Here is a 20,448-nt window from a genome sequence, read left to right as displayed (position 1 = left end):
GGTAGCGAATGAATGAATACATTGCAAAAAATCATTTCTTACTTGTTATTTCGAACTGTTTTAACTATACAAATATCTAGAAAGTCTTAAAATAAGATGCATTTTTTGATGAGCAAAATGCCCTAAGAAAATAAACCTAGCCTTTAGGGAGAAAAAACTCAGAATTTGGGCTTAAAACAAGCAAATAAATCTGCCAAAGGGGTAAGAAACAAATCTAGATATAAACACTTAATTCAAGAAAAATTGTCGTAGCCCATTGGCAGATTTGTTGGCTTGTTTAATGTACATGCATGTACAATATTTCAATTTGTCTTGTATTTATTAGCATTTTGTATTGCCCAACGCTGTCTAGGTTGTTTAACTGTTGTCATTTTCTTATAAAAGCCTTTATAATTTATTAGTTTGGATGATTGCCATTCCCGAGAACCTCTTATATTGGAAGTAAAAGAATCATCTAAGCATTATTTTGTGCTCTTAGACATGTAGCCGTTTGATTGTGGTTCTATTTAATGGCTAGTCTATTCGTTTGGAATGGTCAAACGGCTATTAGATTTTCACTGACAGCCCAAATACAGCCTTGTTTTAGCCTAGACACTTATTCGCTGTCTATTAAAAGTTATGTAGTCGTTGAATAGCCGCTTTTTTGATGACTAATGTATTCTTGGGCCGTGGTTAGACGTCTCTTGGATTTTACGTAAAACGACAAGCGAATCTATTTTTAACACAAAGGTCAGGGGAGAGCGCGAACGCAGTCCCCCACTATCAGAAATTTTGCAGTCGAGATTCCCACATTTGGGGAATTCGCAAAGGGTCAGCCCAACCGGAGTGCAATGGCTGAGCCTCGCCCTGGGTGAACCACCTTCATGATCATGGTGTCTCCCCTGCCAGGTAAGTATGAGCGACACCCTTTGAGGCCAGACGGCCGCATCTTCCTGTGACCGATCACATCGACGGCGCCCCCGGAGGCCGTCCGACTAACATTTCATTTACTGTGTGTGACCAGGTGGAAAGCGCACGAAGCCACGTCTGAGACCAAACATTCTTCGAGATCTACCCTGTTTTTATTCCGTTTCCAGCCCGGTTGAACCGTGTAGAGTGAAATATGTGAAACAATTTAAATCAAATGGATTTAAATTGCGCATTCAAATATATGGTTTCGTTATTACAAAGTAACTTTACGTGGAATAGAAACAAAGAAATGTACAGAGCAATCAAGAAACAACGAAAGCATAGCAATTTTAGAACGTGGATAAATAAAAACACAGGGCTCAATGACTTACCCGTTGTCGTTGTGAGTTAAACAAGTACAGCTATGCTTCCAGGTCTGTCGACGTTGCTGTGGTTTTTCGACAGCTGTAGTATGAAGGGTAGTGAAAAAAGTTTTCAGGTGTTTTTAACATTCCAATCGGTCTCGTTCGCTTTTGTTGCGCCTTCAGCTGTGTCGAGGATGTTTAATTCGTCCTCGTATCACCTCCGCAAACTTGTAAAGAAATTAATTAAATACATTACAAAAACATTTCTTTATCAGCGTGTTCATTTCCACGCAAGCTTTTCGTTAAACCAATAAAGCCAACGAAATCACAGCAATTTTAAAACACACGGATTAGAAAAAACACCGTCATTCACGCACAAAAGAAGCAAATTCTTTTTTTTATACTTGACTTATTTATCCCCGAGATGGGGAGCGCACCATTCATGGAAACACTGCAATACCATGTTGATGCATGGAGTGGAAGGAGCAAGCTCCGCTTCCATTTCCGAAGGTCAAAAATCCATTTAACATATAGTCCCCGGATAGGAGACGTATCAGACATTAAACTGATAAGAACAGATACTACACTTGATCTTAGCCAAAAGGCCGAGAAGCGATACCGGAATAGACGCAGCCAAAGGGGGAGCCGGCGAAGGCGCTGGCTTTTGGGGTGGAGGCTAGCGGGCATTTAACTCTATACGTTCTCATTGTATAACCCAGAGGTAGAACGTTGAGCTAGCAAATCAGAAGTTCATGTTTTAATGCAGGATCTGATCCACGCTCATGAGAGAGAGAGAGATAGAGAGAATTTAGAATTTTCAAAAAACCTTTATTACAAATTAAAACATTTTCATAACCTCAAATCAGAAAAAACAAAGAAAAAAATATATATAGTAACGGAAATAACAAAAAAATAAGCCAACATAGGAGCAAAGAACAAATCATCTTCAATAACCAGACACAGAGCTCCTCCATAATACCAAATCAATTCAAAAGAAAGAAGATCATTCATTGCTTTAAAGTATCTAAAACCAATAAGGATTCTAGATTTAACTTATTTTAAAAACTGCTAATGTATCATGGCTTCCGGGTCTGTCAACGTTGCTGTGGTTTTTCGACAGCTGTAATATGAAGGGTAGAGTGAAAAAAAATATTTAAGTGTTTTGAACATCCCAATTTGTTCGTTTACTTAGTATTTTCTTAATGTTTTCGAGTTAAAAAATAATTCTTAAATCGAGATACATTTACTTAATAAGCAAAGTGGCTTAGAATTTAAGTCTTGTTTACTGAAATAAATTCTAAAATGTAATAGGTTAAGGCTTAAAACAAGTAAAAATATCTGCCAGTGGGGTAAGAAAAATAAACCTAAATTGAGTTTATTATTGAATTAAGTTGAAACTAGAATTAAGTTTATTTTTCTTACCCCGCTGGCAGATATTTTTTATTTGTTTTAAATATAAACCTGTTGATTTTTATAATTTATTTCAATTATTACAAAGTATGCGATCTGATTTTTTTAATCGCGGTGTTTCTTTTATTCCTCGTTTCTTTTCCGTGCATTTGCTTTATTTATTTATTTTTGCTTGTTGCATTTAAATGCACATTTGATTTGTTGCCACATTATTATGTGTTAATGTATTTTTTAACATGTTTATCAACAAAAAGTGCGTTATTATAATTAATTATATAGCTGTGAAATATATACAAGAATTCCCAGCAAAAACAAAACGTTTTTATAACAATTTTCTATTACAATACATAATATCTTAAGCCACTTTGCCTACCAAGTAAATGTATCTCCATTTAAGAATTGTCAGATATTCACTAGAAAACAAGACAAAAACAGTAAGTAAGATATTAATTTACTTTTTTCTTTCAAACATAAATTTACAGACGGCTGGAAATTTTTAATAAAATAACTAGACATACCTATTCGGGTCTGCTCCCGTTTGCTGTGATGACGGGGGACTTAGTCCAAAGCACATTTTGAGGAATACTTACACATTTTACTTCTTATTTCTTTGAAATTAATTACACTATGTATTAAAAATGTCCCGACTGCGAACCTGATAAAACCCAGGTAAAAAGCAAATACAAATAAACCATTTTGATTTAGCAAAAGTTTACAAATAAATGCACTCCTTGCACACAACAAGCACGTCTAGTTACCATTCATATTTTGCGTGATTTAAGTTTCGTCGCATACATTTTGGAAGGCACACGATAAAAACAAAATAAGGCTTTTAATGTATGCCGACCTCATTCTCCGTTGAGGGCTTATCAATCATAATAAACGCTGGTAACTCTTCTCATTGAATGGTCTAAATCCAATGCTGGTAAAGAAATCAAATGTGCATTTAAACGCAACAAGCAAGCCGTAAAGCAATGGATGCAGGCAAACAAACGAGGAATAGCACATACACCACGATTAGATCATCGGGTCGCATACTTTGGAATTAATAAGAAATAATTATTCAGTCTAAAGAAATAAGAAGTAAAATGTCTAAGTATTTCTCCAAATGTGCACACTCATTACAATAAACGGGAGCAGACACGAATAGTTATGTATGTCTCGTTATTTTATTTAAAATTGATAAGCTGTCTAACATATGATATATTTTGATAATACGAAATGCTAAAAAAATAATATAACACCAATCGACAATATCTGTTATTGTTATTTTTACAAGTAAATTCATGTGTAGGAGAAAACAAAGCAGCTGTCAGTCCATACTATATTGAGTGGCCATCGTAGTGGTGCAACCTGAACGATGTTTTCCCTACTTCCGGTCAAAGCCGCCATTTTGTGAAATAGGCATATAGGTGACGCTGGAGCACGCGGCCATTGTCTCTGTTCAACAAAACAAGTATATATATACACATACGCATATTTTTCCTCAATCAATCACCGAATACAAGGTGCAATTCGATGCCAACTGACCCTTCTCTCTGGTTTCATGTTTGTAAGGAAAATTAAGGGGGAAATTACGATAGCATTTCAGCCAAACATTCATTCGTGCCACGCTGCTTTTCTTTGAACGAAAAAAAACCCTCTGCTCCCCCTACACAATTTCTTCTCCTGTTATTTTATGCTTAAAACAAGCAAATAAATCTGACTACAGGGTAAGAAAAAATTCGTGAACTTTTCCCATAAACACTTAATTCAAGAAAAATTGTCCCACCCCACTGGCCATTTTTTATCCACAATACACATTCGATGTCTGCAGGCACCATTGTCTTTGTTCAACGCAAACAATTCTGTTGCGTTTTTCTTTGAACGAAGTGCTCCGCCTAGATAATTTGACCCATATTCACATGGGTTTGTTTCTCGTTTTTTTTCTTTGAGAACAATCTATATAGCGCCTTCCACAATCGTTTTGGTGTTAGCTTTACGTAAAATAGAAACACAGAAAAGTACTGAGCGATGGAGAGACCACGAACGCGGAACGTATTATGGACCACGGACTGGCAAACAAACTGGCAACCACGCACTAAAGAAGCAAACTCTGATTTTAAACTCACCTTATTTGTCCCCGGAAAGCGCCAGAGTCGATGCACGGAGTGGACGGAACAAGCCTCGCTTCCATAGCCGAAGGTCAAAAATCCATTTAAACGTGTAGTCCCCGGTGTCCACTCGATCTTACCCAAAAAGCCGAGAAGCGATACCGCAATGGCATCCGGAGAAGGCGCTGGCTGTCGGGATGGAGGTTAGCGGGTCAGAGGTCCGGCACTGAAGGTCTGCGTTCATTATTCACCGTGTGCATTTCACTCTATATCCACTTTCTAATGTATAGCACTTGATAAGGATTAACAGTTTAAAAACAGAAATGCAAGACATCAGAAAATACATTTATTTTTTACTTTCATAACATGAGAGGTGTCATACAATAACAAATATGAGCTTTAAAATCACATTCCTAAGTTAAAAATATACATAAAAATAGATATATGGATCATTACACAAATCACTACTCAAAGGACCTATGTTAAATAACTGCTTCAATATTAATTAACAATAACATTTGGCCAAGGCAGTCCTTGTAAATAGACATATAAATAGACAAATAAAATCATGACATATATGCCGTAGAGCCTGAGATAGAGAAAAATAATAAGGAATTCTGCTTTTACTACCATCTCAGAAATATTGCCAGAATTAGAGGTTTTGTCTCAAGACAGGACTTAGAGAAACTTGTTCATGCTTTCATCACCAGCAGGGCCGATTATTGCAATGGTCAATGGATTTAAAAAGTACTGTTTCTTGTTTAAAAACCACTTCATGGCTACAATACATGACAGATATGCTAATCGAATATGAAACCGATTACTCGGATCAATAGGATCAGGTCATTTAGAAAAAAACAAGGGTTCACTCAAAACAAGGTGCCTCAGCATTCAGTTATTATCAGCTTTCAGAAGAGATCAGATGTGCTTCAACAGTAGACACTTTTAAATCTAGATTAAAAACACATCAGTTTAACTTTGCATTTACTGAATGATTTAAAACAGTACGAATAAAACAGTACAAAAGAATAAAACAGTATGAACCTTACCTGTTATAAAGGGAATGAAGCTTACGGTATGGTGCTTACCTGCAGAAATAAATAAAGTACAATAAGAACACACAGAACTTCAATTTTCAAAATTATTTTAACATTAAATGATGATTATTTTACTGGTTTACCTGTTTGTGATTACCACAGGATCCCGTCACCTGGCTGCGGTCTTCATTTGGTGAACGGTTCTTCACTCATAATTGACCTATACAAGAAATAGAGAAGAATAATAAGCAATTCTGCTTTTACATGTAGATGTGTGCCCCAAGAACACAGACACACCGGCTCCAAAAAGTTTAAACAGTACACATTTCTGTTATTTTAATGTGGCAAATGTGTCAGCTTTAAAAGAAGCATACATTACCTTTTAAAGAGGAAATACCTTTTGCATGAAATACCTTTACTCCCAGCATAAGCAAGCAATTTTCAAAATGCTTTTAAAAGTAAATAGTGATTATTTTACTTGTTTACCTGTTTGTGATTACCATGGAATCCTGTCACCATCATTTTTAAGCTTGTAAAGCAAATAATGAAATATTGACTTAGTAGGAAAAAATATTTTGGAAGTATCGTGATAAATGATGAAGAAAATATTTTGCAAAGTGATGGTTAGCACACGGTTGATGGTACCTATTAAATTCCATCATATTTTTTTATTCCTACTATGGAAGTCAATGGTGACTATCTGCTGTGGGTTTACCATCATTCCTCAAAATACCTTCTTTTGTGTTACTCAGAAAAAAACTAATCCTCGTGTTGTTGTAAGCCTGTATGCATGAGTAAATGATGACAGAATTATCATCATAAATTGAAATATCCCTTTAAACTGTATTTCCCCCCCTTAAACCTAAACTTATTTTCTTACAGCAAGTCATTTAGGTAATCAAGAAAATACTTTACCCGTTGTCTTTGTGAGTTAAACAAATACAGCTACGCTTCCAGGTCTGTCGACGTTGCTGTGGTTTTTCGACAGCTGTAGTATGAAGGGTAGCGAATGAATGAATACATTGCAAAAAATCATTTCTTACTTGTTATTTCGAACTGTTTTAACTATACAAATATCTAGAAAGTCTTAAAATAAGATGCATTTTTTGATGAGCAAAATGCCCTAAGAAAATAAACCTAGCCTTTAGGGAGAAAAAACTCAGAATTTGGGCTTAAAACAAGCAAATAAATCTGCCAAAGGGGTAAGAAACAAATCTAGATATAAACACTTAATTCAAGAAAAATTGTCGTAGCCCATTGGCAGATTTGTTGGCTTGTTTAATGTACATGCATGTACAATATTTCAATTTGTCTTGTATTTATTAGCATTTTGTATTGCCCAACGCTGTCTAGGTTGTTTAACTGTTGTCATTTTCTTATAAAAGCCTTTATAATTTATTAGTTTGGATGATTGCCATTCCCGAGAACCTCTTATATTGGAAGTAAAAGAATCATCTAAGCATTATTTTGTGCTCTTAGACATGTAGCCGTTTGATTGTGGTTCTATTTAATGGCTAGTCTATTCGTTTGGAATGGTCAAACGGCTATTAGATTTTCACTGACAGCCCAAATACAGCCTTGTTTTAGCCTAGACACTTATTCGCTGTCTATTAAAAGTTATGTAGTCGTTGAATAGCCGCTTTTTTGATGACTAATGTATTCTTGGGCCGTGGTTAGACGTCTCTTGGATTTTACGTAAAACGACAAGCGAATCTATTTTTAACACAAAGGTCAGGGGAGAGCGCGAACGCAGTCCCCCACTATCAGAAATTTTGCAGTCGAGATTCCCACATTTGGGGAATTCGCAAAGGGTCAGCCCAACCGGAGTGCAATGGCTGAGCCTCGCCCTGGGTGAACCACCTTCATGATCATGGTGTCTCCCCTGCCAGGTAAGTATGAGCGACACCCTTTGAGGCCAGACGGCCGCATCTTCCTGTGACCGATCACATCGACGGCGCCCCCGGAGGCCGTCCGACTAACATTTCATTTACTGTGTGTGACCAGGTGGAAAGCGCACGAAGCCACGTCTGAGACCAAACATTCTTCGAGATCTACCCTGTTTTTATTCCGTTTCCAGCCCGGTTGAACCGTGTAGAGTGAAATATGTGAAACAATTTAAATCAAATGGATTTAAATTGCGCATTCAAATATATGGTTTCGTTATTACAAAGTAACTTTACGTGGAATAGAAACAAAGAAATGTACAGAGCAATCAAGAAACAACGAAAGCATAGCAATTTTAGAACGTGGATAAATAAAAACACAGGGCTCAATGACTTACCCGTTGTCGTTGTGAGTTAAACAAGTACAGCTATGCTTCCAGGTCTGTCGACGTTGCTGTGGTTTTTCGACAGCTGTAGTATGAAGGGTAGTGAAAAAAGTTTTCAGGTGTTTTTAACATTCCAATCGGTCTCGTTCGCTTTTGTTGCGCCTTCAGCTGTGTCGAGGATGTTTAATTCGTCCTCGTATCACCTCCGCAAACTTGTAAAGAAATTAATTAAATACATTACAAAAACATTTCTTTATCAGCGTGTTCATTTCCACGCAAGCTTTTCGTTAAACCAATAAAGCCAACGAAATCACAGCAATTTTAAAACACACGGATTAGAAAAAACACCGTCATTCACGCACAAAAGAAGCAAATTCTTTTTTTTATACTTGACTTATTTATCCCCGAGATGGGGAGCGCACCATTCATGGAAACACTGCAATACCATGTTGATGCATGGAGTGGAAGGAGCAAGCTCCGCTTCCATTTCCGAAGGTCAAAAATCCATTTAACATATAGTCCCCGGATAGGAGACGTATCAGACATTAAACTGATAAGAACAGATACTACACTTGATCTTAGCCAAAAGGCCGAGAAGCGATACCGGAATAGACGCAGCCAAAGGGGGAGCCGGCGAAGGCGCTGGCTTTTGGGGTGGAGGCTAGCGGGCACTTAACTCTATACGTTCTCATTGTATAACCCAGAGGTAGAACGTTGAGCTAGCAAATCAGAAGTTCATGTTTTAATGCAGGATCTGATCCACGCTCATGAGAGAGAGAGAGATAGAGAGAAAACTGCTAATGTATCATGGCTTCCAGGTCTGTCAACGTTGCTGTGGTTTTTCGACAGCTGTAATATGAAGGGTAGAGTGAAAAAAAATATTTAAGTGTTTTGAACATCCCAATTTGTTCGTTTACTTAGTATTTTCTTAATGTTTTCGAGTTAAAAAATAATTCTTAAATCGAGATACATTTACTTAATAAGCAAAGTGGCTTAGAATTTAAGTCTTGTTTACTGAAATAAATTCTAAAATGTAATAGGTTAAGGCTTAAAACAAGTAAAAATATCTGCCAGTGGGGTAAGAAAAATAAACCTAAATTGAGTTTATTATTGAATTAAGTTGAAACTAGAATTAAGTTTATTTTTCTTACCCCGCTGGCAGATATTTTTTATTTGTTTTAAATATAAACCTGTTGATTTTTATAATTTATTTCAATTATTACAAAGTATGCGATCTGATTTTTTTAATCGCGGTGTTTCTTTTATTCCTCGTTTCTTTTCCGTGCATTTGCTTTATTTATTTATTTTTGCTTGTTGCATTTAAATGCACATTTGATTTGTTGCCACATTATTATGTGTTAATGTATTTTTTAACATGTTTATCAACAAAAAGTGCGTTATTATAATTAATTATATAGCTGTGAAATATATACAAGAATTCCCAGCAAAAACAAAACGTTTTTATAACAATTTTCTATTACAATACATAATATCTTAAGCCACTTTGCCTACCAAGTAAATGTATCTCCATTTAAGAATTGTCAGATATTCACTAGAAAACAAGACAAAAACAGTAAGTAAGATATTAATTTACTTTTTTCTTTCAAACATAAATTTACAGACGGCTGGAAATTTTTAATAAAATAACTAGACATACCTATTCGGGTCTGCTCCCGTTTGCTGTGATGACGGGGGACTTAGTCCAAAGCACATTTTGAGGAATACTTACACATTTTACTTCTTATTTCTTTGAAATTAATTACACTATGTATTAAAAATGTCCCGACTGCGAACCTGATAAAACCCAGGTAAAAAGCAAATACAAATAAACCATTTTGATTTAGCAAAAGTTTACAAATAAATGCACTCCTTGCACACAACAAGCACGTCTAGTTACCATTCATATTTTGCGTGATTTAAGTTTCGTCGCATACATTTTGGAAGGCACACGATAAAAACAAAATAAGGCTTTTAATGTATGCCGACCTCATTCTCCGTTGAGGGCTTATCAATCATAATAAACGCTGTTAACTCTTCTCATTGAATGGTCTAAATCCAATGCTGGTAAAGAAATCAAATGTGCATTTAAACGCAACAAGCAAGCCGTAAAGCAATGGATGCAGGCAAACAAACGAGGAATAGCACATACACCACGATTAGATCATCGGGTCGCATACTTTGGAATTAATAAGAAATAATTATTCAGTCTAAAGAAATAAGAAGTAAAATGTCTAAGTATTTCTCCAAATGTGCACACTCATTACAATAAACGGGAGCAGACACGAATAGTTATGTATGTCTCGTTATTTTATTTAAAATTGATAAGCTGTCTAACATATGATATATTTTGATAATACGAAATGCTAAAAAAATAATATAACACCAATCGACAATATCTGTTATTGTTATTTTTACAAGTAAATTCATGTGTAGGAGAAAACAAAGCAGCTGTCAGTCCATACTATATTGAGTGGCCATCGTAGTGGTGCAACCTGAACGATGTTTTCCCTACTTCCGGTCAAAGCCGCCATTTTGTGAAATAGGCATATAGGTGACGCTGGAGCACGCGGCCATTGTCTCTGTTCAACAAAACAAGTGTATATATACACATACGCATATTTTTCCTCAATCAATCACCGAATACAAGGTGCAATTCGATGCCAACTGACCCTTCTCTCTGGTTTCATGTTTGTAAGGAAAATTAAGGGGGAAATTACGATAGCATTTCAGCCAAACATTCATTCGTGCCACGCTGCTTTTCTTTGAACGAAAAAAAACCCTCTGCTCCCCCTACACAATTTCTTCTCCTGTTATTTTATGCTTAAAACAAGCAAATAAATCTGACTACAGGGTTAGAAAAAATTCGTGAACTTTTCCCATAAACACTTAATTCAAGAAAAATTGTCCCACCCCACTGGCCATTTTTTATCCACAATACACATTCGATGTCTGCAGGCACCATTGTCTTTGTTCAACGCAAACAATTCTGTTGCGTTTTTCTTTGAACGAAGTGCTCCGCCTAGATAATTTGACCCATATTCACATGGGTTTGTTTCTCGTTTTTTTTCTTTGAGAACAATCTATATAGCGCCTTCCACAATCGTTTTGGTGTTAGCTTTACGTAAAATAGAAACACAGAAAAGTACTGAGCGATGGAGAGACCACGAACGCGGAACGTATTATGGACCACGGATTGGCAAACAAACTGGCAACCACGCACTAAAGAAGCAAACTCTGATTTTAAACTCACCTTATTTGTCCCCGGAAAGCGCCAGAGTCGATGCACGGAGTGGACGGAACAAGCCTCGCTTCCATAGCCGAAGGTCAAAAATCCATTTAAACGTGTAGTCCCCGGTGTCCACTCGATCTTACCCAAAAAGCCGAGAAGCGATACCGCAATGGCATCCGGAGAAGGTGCTGGCTGTCGGGATGGAGGTTAGCGGGTCAGAGGTCCGGCACTGAAGGTCTGCGTTCATTATTCACCGTGTGCATTTCACTCTATATCCACTTTCTAATGTATAGCACTTGATAAGGATTAACAGTTTAAAAACAGAAATGCAAGACATCAGAAAATACATTTATTTTTTACTTTCATAACATGAGAGGTGTCATACAATAACAAATATGAGCTTTAAAATCACATTCCTAAGTTAAAAATATACATAAAAATAGATATATGGATCATTACACAAATCACTACTCAAAGGAAATATGTTAAATAACTGCTTCAATATTAATTAACAATAACATTTGGCCAAGGCAGTCCTTGTAAATAGACATATAAATAGACAAATAAAATCATGACATATATGCCATAGAGCCTGAGATAGAGAAAAATAATAAGGAATTCTGCTTTTACTACCATCTCAGAAATATTGCCAGAATTAGAGGTTTTGTCTCAAGACAGGACTTAGAGAAACTTGTTCATGCTTTCATCACCAGCAGGGCCGATTATTGCAATGGTCAATGGATTTAAAAAGTACTGTTTCTTGTTTAAAAACCACTTCATGGCTACAATACATGACAGATATGCTAATCGAATATGAAACCGATTACTCGGATCAATAGGATCAGGTCATTTAGAAAAAACAAGGGTTCACTCAAAACAAGGTGCATCAGCATTCAGTTATTATCAGCTTTCAGAAGAGATCAGATGTGCTTCAACAGTAGACACTTTTAAATCTAGATTAAAAACACATCAGTTTAACTTTGCATTTACTGAATGATTTAAAACAGTACGAATAAAACAGTACAAAAGAATAAAACAGTATGAACCTTACCTGTTATAAAGGGAATGAAGCTTACGGTATGGTGCTTACCTGCAGAAATAAATAAAGTACAATAAGAACACACAGAACTTCAATTTTCAAAATTATTTTAACATTAAATGATGATTATTTTACTGGTTTACCTGTTTGTGATTACCACAGAATCCCGTCACCTGGCTGCGGTCTTCATTTGGTGAACGGTTCTTCACTCATAATTGACCTATACAAGAAATAGAGAAGAATAATAAGCAATTCTGCTTTTACATGTAGATGTGTGCCCCAAGAACACAGACACACCGGCTCCAAAAAGTTTAAACAGTACACATTTCTGTTATTTTAATGTGGCAAATGTGTCAGCTTTAAAAGAAGCATACATTACCTTTTAAAGAGGAAATACCTTTTGCATGAAATACCTTTACTCCCAGCATAAGCAAGCAATTTTCAAAATGCTTTTAAAAGTAAATAGTGATTATTTTACTTGTTTACCTGTTTGTGATTACCATGGAATCCTGTCACCATCATTTTTAAGCTTGTAAAGCAAATAATGAAATATTGACTTAGTAGGAAAAAATATTTTGGAAGTATCGTGATAAATGATGAAGAAAATATTTTGCAAAGTGATGGTTAGCACACGGTTGATGGTACCTATTAAATTCCATCATATTTTTTTATTCCTACTATGGAAGTCAATGGTGACTATCTGCTGTGGGTTTACCATCATTCCTCAAAATACCTTCTTTTGTGTTACTCAGAAAAAAACTAATCCTCGTGTTGTTGTAAGCCTGTATGCATGAGTAAATGATGACAGAATTATCATCATAAATTGAAATATCCCTTTAAACTGTATTTCCCCCCCTTAAACCTAAACTTATTTTCTTACAGCAAGTCATTTAGGTAATCAAGAAAATACTTTACCCGTTGTCTTTGTGAGTTAAACAAATACAGCTACGCTTCCAGGTCTGTCGACGTTGCTGTGGTTTTTCGACAGCTGTAGTATGAAGGGTAGCGAATGAATGAATACATTGCAAAAAATCATTTCTTACTTGTTATTTCGAACTGTTTTAACTATACAAATATCTAGAAAGTCTTAAAATAAGATGCATTTTTTGATGAGCAAAATGCCCTAAGAAAATAAACCTAGCCTTTAGGGAGAAAAAACTCAGAATTTGGGCTTAAAACAAGCAAATAAATCTGCCAAAGGGGTAAGAAACAAATCTAGATATAAACACTTAATTCAAGAAAAATTGTCGTAGCCCATTGGCAGATTTGTTGGCTTGTTTAATGTACATGCATGTACAATATTTCAATTTGTCTTGTATTTATTAGCATTTTGTATTGCCCAACGCTGTCTAGGTTGTTTAACTGTTGTCATTTTCTTATAAAAGCCTTTATAATTTATTAGTTTGGATGATTGCCATTCCCGAGAACCTCTTATATTGGAAGTAAAAGAATCATCTAAGCATTATTTTGTGCTCTTAGACATGTAGCCGTTTGATTGTGGTTCTATTTAATGGCTAGTCTATTCGTTTGGAATGGTCAAACGGCTATTAGATTTTCACTGACAGCCCAAATACAGCCTTGTTTTAGCCTAGACACTTATTCGCTGTCTATTAAAAGTTATGTAGTCGTTGAATAGCCGCTTTTTTGATGACTAATGTATTCTTGGGCCGTGGTTAGACGTCTCTTGGATTTTACGTAAAACGACAAGCGAATCTATTTTTACCAACCCGTTCTCACCAAGATGCGTACAAATGACACGCAGTGTGATTATCGTGCAATAGATACGCCAAATTCCGATTTTGCGTGCATATGATACGCCAGTCCTTCCCATTCACTTATATGGCGAATCGTTTCGTGACGTTTTATTTATTGTTTTCTCATTTGTTTTCTGTTTTTTAAACCATTTTCGCTTGGGTTTAGGGTTAGATTTCACATTTGTTTAAGCAGGTTATTTAATATACAGGTTTCTCTAAGTTTTTATCTATATTTAAGCCATGGTCGCTTGGAGTTGGGGTTAGAGTTGGGGTTTGGGTTAGGATGTCATTTTTATATAACAAAAAGTTGTTCTAACCCTAAACCCAAGCGAAAATGGTTTAAAAAACAGAAAACAAATGAGAAAACAATAAATAAAACGTCACGAAACGATTCGCCATATAAGTGAATGGGAAGGACTGGCGTATCATATGCACGCAAAATCGGAATTTGGCGTATCTATTGCACGATAATCACACTGCGTGTCATTTGTACGCTTTTGGTGAGAATGGGTTGATTTTTACACAAAGGTCAGGGGAGAGCGCGAACGCAGTCCCCCACTATCAGAAATTTTGCAGTCGAGATTCCCACATTTGGGGAATTCGCAAAGGGTCAGCCCAACCGGAGTGCAATGGCTGAGCCTCGCCCTGGGTGAACCACCTTCATGATCATGGTGTCTCCCCTGCCAGGTAAGTATGAGCGACACCCTTTGAGGCCAGACGGCCGCATCTTCCTGTGACCGATCACATCGACGGCGCCCCCGGAGGCCGTCCGACTAACATTTCATTTACTGTGTGTGACCAGGTGGAAAGCGCACGAAGCCACGTCTGAGACCAAACATTCTTCGAGATCTACCCTGTTTTTATTCCGTTTCCAGCCCGGTTGAACCGTGTAGAGTGAAATATGTGAAACAATTTAAATCAAATGGATTTAAATTGCGCATTCAAATATATGGTTTCGTTATTACAAAGTAACTTTACGTGGAATAGAAACAAAGAAATGTACAGAGCAATCAAGAAACAACGAAAGCATAGCAATTTTAGAACGTGGATAAATAAAAACACAGGGCTCAATGACTTACCCGTTGTCGTTGTGAATTAAACAAGTACAGCTATGCTTCCAGGTCTGTCGACGTTGCTGTGGTTTTTCGACAGCTGTAGTATGAAGGGTAGTGAAAAAAGTTTTCAGGTGTTTTTAACATTCCAATCGGTCTCGTTCGCTTTTGTTGCGCCTTCAGCTGTGTCGAGGATGTTTAATTCGTCCTCGTATCACCTCCGCAAACTTGTAAAGAAATTAATTAAATACATTACAAAAACATTTCTTTATCAGCGTGTTCATTTCCACGCAAGCTTTTCGTTAAACCAATAAAGCCAACGAAATCACAGCAATTTTAAAACACACGGATTAGAAAAAACACCGTCATTCACGCACAAAAGAAGCAAATTCTTTTTTTATACTTGACTTATTTATCCCCGAGATGGGGAGCGCACCATTCATGGAAACACTGCAATACCATGTTGATGCATGGAGTGGAAGGAGCAAGCTCCGCTTCCATTTCCGAAGGTCAAAAATCCATTTAACATATAGTCCCCGGATAGGAGACGTATCAGACATTAAACTGATAAGAACAGATACTACACTTGATCTTAGCCAAAAGGCCGAGAAGCGATACCGGAATAGACGCAGCCAAAGGGGGAGCCGGCGAAGGCGCTGGCTTTTGGGGTGGAGGCTAGCGGGCATTTAACTCTATACGTTCTCATTGTATAACCCAGAGGTAGAACGTTGAGCTAGCAAATCAGAAGTTCATGTTTTAATGCAGGATCTGATCCACGCTCATGAGAGAGAGAGAGATAGAGAGAATTTAGAATTTTCAAAAAACCTTTATTACAAATTAAAACATTTTCATAACCTCAAATCAGAAAAAACAAAGAAAAAAATATATATAGTAACGGAAATAACAAAAAATAAGCCAACATAGGAGCAAAGAACAAATCATCTTCAATAACCAGACACAGAGCTCCTCCATAATACCAAATCAATTCAAAAGAAAGAAGATCATTCATTGCTTTAAAGTATCTAAAACCAATAAGGATTCTAGATTTAACTTATTTTAAAAACTGCTAATGTATCATGGCTTCCGGGTCTGTCAACGTTGCTGTGGTTTTTCGACAGCTGTAATATGAAGGGTAGAGTGAAAAAAAATATTTAAGTGTTTTGAACATCCCAATTTGTTCGTTTACTTAGTATTTTCTTAATGTTTTCGAGTTAAAAAATAATTCTTAAATCGAGATACATTTACTTAATAAGCAAAGTGGCTTAGAATTTAAGTCTTGTTTACTGAAATAAATTCTAAAATGTAATAGGTTAAGGCTTAAAACAAGTAAAAATATCTGCCAGTGGGGTAAGAAAAATAAACCTAAATTGAGTTTATTATTGAATTAAGTTGAAACTAGAATTAAGTTTATTTTTCTTACCCCGCTGGCAGATATTTTTTATTTGTTTTAAATATAAACCTGTTGATTTTTATAATTTATTTCAATTATTACAAAGTATGCGATCTGATTTTTTTAATCGCGGTGTTTCTTTTATTCCTCGTTTCTTTTCCGTGCATTTGCTTTATTTATTTATTTTTGCTTGTTGCATTTAAATGCACATTTGATTTGTTGCCACATTATTATGTGTTAATGTATTTTTTAACATGTTTATCAACAAAAAGTGCGTTATTATAATTAATTATATAGCTGTGAAATATATACAAGAATTCCCAGCAAAAACAAAACGTTTTTATAACAATTTTCTATTACAATACATAATATCTTAAGCCACTTTGCTTACCAAGTAAATGTATCTCCATTTAAGCATTGTCAGATATTCACTAGAAAACAAGACAAAAACAGTAAGTAAGATATTAATTTACTTTTTTCTTTCAAACATAAATTTACAGACGGCTGGAAATTTTTAATAAAATAACTAGACATACCTATTCGGGTCTGCTCCCGTTTGCTGTGATGACGGGGGACTTAGTCCAAAGCACATTTTGAGGAATACTTACACATTTTACTTCTTATTTCTTTGAAATTAATTATGCATACACTATGGATTAAAAATGTCCCGACTGCGAACCTGATAAAACCCAGGTAAAAAGCAAATACAAATAAACCATTTTGATTTAGCAAAAGTTTACAAATAAATGCACTCCTTGCACACAACAAGCACGTCTAGTTACCATTCATATTTTGCGTGATTTAAGTTTCGTCGCATACATTTTGGAAGGCACACGATAAAAACAAAATAAGGCTTTTAATGTATGCCGACCTCATTCTCCGTTGAGGGCTTATCAATCATAATAAACGCTGGTAACTCTTCTCATTGAATGGTCTAAATCCAATGCTGGTAAAGAAATCAAATGTGCATTTAAACGCAACAAGCAAACCGTAAAGCAATGGATGCAGGCAAACAAACGAGGAATAGCACATACACCACGATTAGATCATCGGGTCGCATACTTTGGAATTAATAAGAAATAATTATTCAGTCTAAAGAAATAAGAAGTAAAATGTCTAAGTATTTCTCCAAATGTGCACACTCATTACAATAAACGGGAGCAGACACGAATAGTTATGTATGTCTCGTTATTTTATTTAAAATTGATAAGCTGTCTAACATATGATATATTTTGATAATACGAAATGCTAAAAAAATAATATAACACCAATCGACAATATCTGTTATTGTTATTTTTACAAGTAAATTCATGTGTAGGAGAAAACAAAGCAGCTGTCAGTCCATACTATATTGAGTGGCCATCGTAGTGGTGCAACCTGAACGATGTTTTCCCTACTTCCGGTCAAAGCCGCCATTTTGTGAAATAGGCATATAGGTGACGCTGGAGCACGCGGCCATTGTCTCTGTTCAACAAAACAAGTATATATATACACATACGCATATTTTTCCTCAATCAATCACCGAATACAAGGTGCAATTCGATGCCAACTGACCCTTCTCTCTGGTTTCATGTTTGTAAGGAAAATTAAGGGGGAAATTACGATAGCATTTCAGCCAAACATTCATTCGTGCCACGCTGCTTTTCTTTGAACGAAAAAAAACCCTCTGCTCCCCCTACACAATTTCTTCTCCTGTTATTTTATGCTTAAAACAAGCAAATAAATCTGACTACAGGGTAAGAAAAAATTCGTGAACTTTTCCCATAAACACTTAATTCAAGAAAAATTGTCCCACCCCACTGGCCATTTTTTATCCACAATACACATTCGATGTCTGCAGGCACCATTGTCTTTGTTCAACGCAAACAATTCTGTTGCGTTTTTCTTTGAACGAAGTGCTCCGCCTAGATAATTTGACCCATATTCACATGGGTTTGTTTCTCGTTTTTTTTCTTTGAGAACAATCTATATAGCGCCTTCCACAATCGTTTTGGTGTTAGCTTTACGTAAAATAGAAACACAGAAAAGTACTGAGCGATGGAGAGACCACGAACGCGGAACGTATTATGGACCACGGACTGGCAAACAAACTGGCAACCACGCACTAAAGAAGCAAACTCTGATTTTAAACTCACCTTATTTGTCCCCGGAAAGCGCCAGAGTCGATGCACGGAGTGGACGGAACAAGCCTCGCTTCCATAGCCGAAGGTCAAAAATCCATTTAAACGTGTAGTCCCCGGTGTCCACTCGATCTTACCCAAAAAGCCGAGAAGCGATACCGCAATGGCATCCGGAGAAGGCGCTGGCTGTCGGGATGGAGGTTAGCGGGTCAGAGGTCCGGCACTGAAGGTCTGCGTTCATTATTCACCGTGTGCATTTCACTCTATATCCACTTTCTAATGTATAGCACTTGATAAGGATTAACAGTTTAAAAACAGAAATGCAAGACATCAGAAAATACATTTATTTTTTACTTTCATAACATGAGAGGTGTCATACAATAACAAATATGAGCTTTAAAATCACATTCCTAAGTTAAAAATATACATAAAAATAGATATATGGATCATTACACAAATCACTACTCAAAGGACCTATGTTAAATAACTGCTTCAATATTAATTAACAATAACATTTGGCCAAGGCAGTCCTTGTAAATAGACATATAAATAGACAAATAAAATCATGACATATATGCCGTAGAGCCTGAGATAGAGAAAAATAATAAGGAATTCTGCTTTTACTACCATCTCAGAAATATTGCCAGAATTAGAGGTTTTGTCTCAAGACAGGACTTAGAGAAACTTGTTCATGCTTTCATCACCAGCAGGGCCGATTATTGCAATGGTCAATGGATTTAAAAAGTACTGTTTCTTGTTTAAAAACCACTTCATGGCTACAATACATGACAGATATGCTAATCGAATATGAAACCGATTACTCGGATCAATAGGATCAGGTCATTTAGAAAAAAACAAGGGTTCACTCAAAACAAGGTGCCTCAGCATTCAGTTATTATCAGCTTTCAGAAGAGATCAGATGTGCTTCAACAGTAGACACTTTTAAATCTAGATTAAAAACACATCAGTTTAACTTTGCATTTACTGAATGATTTAAAACAGTACGAATAAAACAGTACAAAAGAATAAAACAGTATGAACCTTACCTGTTATAAAGGGAATGAAGCTTACGGTATGGTGCTTACCTGCAGAAATAAATAAAGTACAATAAGAACACACAGAACTTCAATTTTCAAAATTATTTTAACATTAAATGATGATTATTTTACTGGTTTACCTGTTTGTGATTACCACAGGATCCCGTCACCTGGCTGCGGTCTTCATTTGGTGAACGGTTCTTCACTCATAATTGACCTATACAAGAAATAGAGAAGAATAATAAGCAATTCTGCTTTTACATGTAGATGTGTGCCCCAAGAACACAGACACACCGGCTCCAAAAAGTTTAAACAGTACACATTTCTGTTATTTTAATGTGGCAAATGTGTCAGCTTTAAAAGAAGCATACATTACCTTTTAAAGAGGAAATACCTTTTGCATGAAATACCTTTACTCCCAGCATAAGCAAGCAATTTTCAAAATGCTTTTAAAAGTAAATAGTGATTATTTTACTTGTTTACCTGTTTGTGATTACCATGGAATCCTGTCACCATCATTTTTAAGCTTGTAAAGCAAATAATGAAATATTGACTTAGTAGGAAAAAATATTTTGGAAGTATCGTGATAAATGATGAAGAAAATATTTTGCAAAGTGATGGTTAGCACACGGTTGATGGTACCTATTAAATTCCATCATATTTTTTTATTCCTACTATGGAAGTCAATGGTGACTATCTGCTGTGGGTTTACCATCATTCCTCAAAATACCTTCTTTTGTGTTACTCAGAAAAAAACTAATCCTC

General features: G+C 36.0%; 6 non-coding genes across 6 annotated transcripts; all 6 read right to left on the bottom strand.

Annotated features, from left to right (window-relative positions):
• Positions 1-731: 731 nt before the first annotated feature.
• Positions 732-896, bottom strand: LOC135773056 (U1 spliceosomal RNA). Its single transcript, XR_010543387.1, has one exon. It is a non-coding gene; the product is annotated as a U1 spliceosomal RNA (small nuclear RNA).
• A 783-nt stretch (positions 897-1,679) lies between these two features.
• On the bottom strand, positions 1,680-1,870 carry LOC135773021 (U2 spliceosomal RNA). Its single transcript, XR_010543355.1, has one exon. It is a non-coding gene; the product is annotated as a U2 spliceosomal RNA (small nuclear RNA).
• A 5,655-nt stretch (positions 1,871-7,525) lies between these two features.
• LOC135773057 (U1 spliceosomal RNA) lies at positions 7,526-7,690 on the bottom strand. The gene has a single exon (XR_010543388.1). It is a non-coding gene; the product is annotated as a U1 spliceosomal RNA (small nuclear RNA).
• A 783-nt stretch (positions 7,691-8,473) lies between these two features.
• Positions 8,474-8,664, bottom strand: LOC135773023 (U2 spliceosomal RNA). Its single transcript, XR_010543357.1, has one exon. It is a non-coding gene; the product is annotated as a U2 spliceosomal RNA (small nuclear RNA).
• Positions 8,665-14,614: 5,950 nt separating this feature from the next.
• LOC135773060 (U1 spliceosomal RNA) lies at positions 14,615-14,779 on the bottom strand. Its single transcript, XR_010543391.1, has one exon. It is a non-coding gene; the product is annotated as a U1 spliceosomal RNA (small nuclear RNA).
• A 782-nt stretch (positions 14,780-15,561) lies between these two features.
• LOC135773026 (U2 spliceosomal RNA) lies at positions 15,562-15,752 on the bottom strand. Its single transcript, XR_010543361.1, has one exon. It is a non-coding gene; the product is annotated as a U2 spliceosomal RNA (small nuclear RNA).
• Between the last annotated feature and the right edge of the window lie 4,696 nt (positions 15,753-20,448).

This window comes from Paramisgurnus dabryanus, chromosome 9 (assembly GCF_030506205.2).
Source record: "Paramisgurnus dabryanus chromosome 9, PD_genome_1.1, whole genome shotgun sequence".
NCBI classification, from domain to species: domain Eukaryota; kingdom Metazoa; phylum Chordata; class Actinopteri; order Cypriniformes; family Cobitidae; genus Paramisgurnus; species Paramisgurnus dabryanus.
Note: the sequence above shows the minus strand (reverse complement) of the source record. Positions and strands in the feature narration are given on the sequence as shown.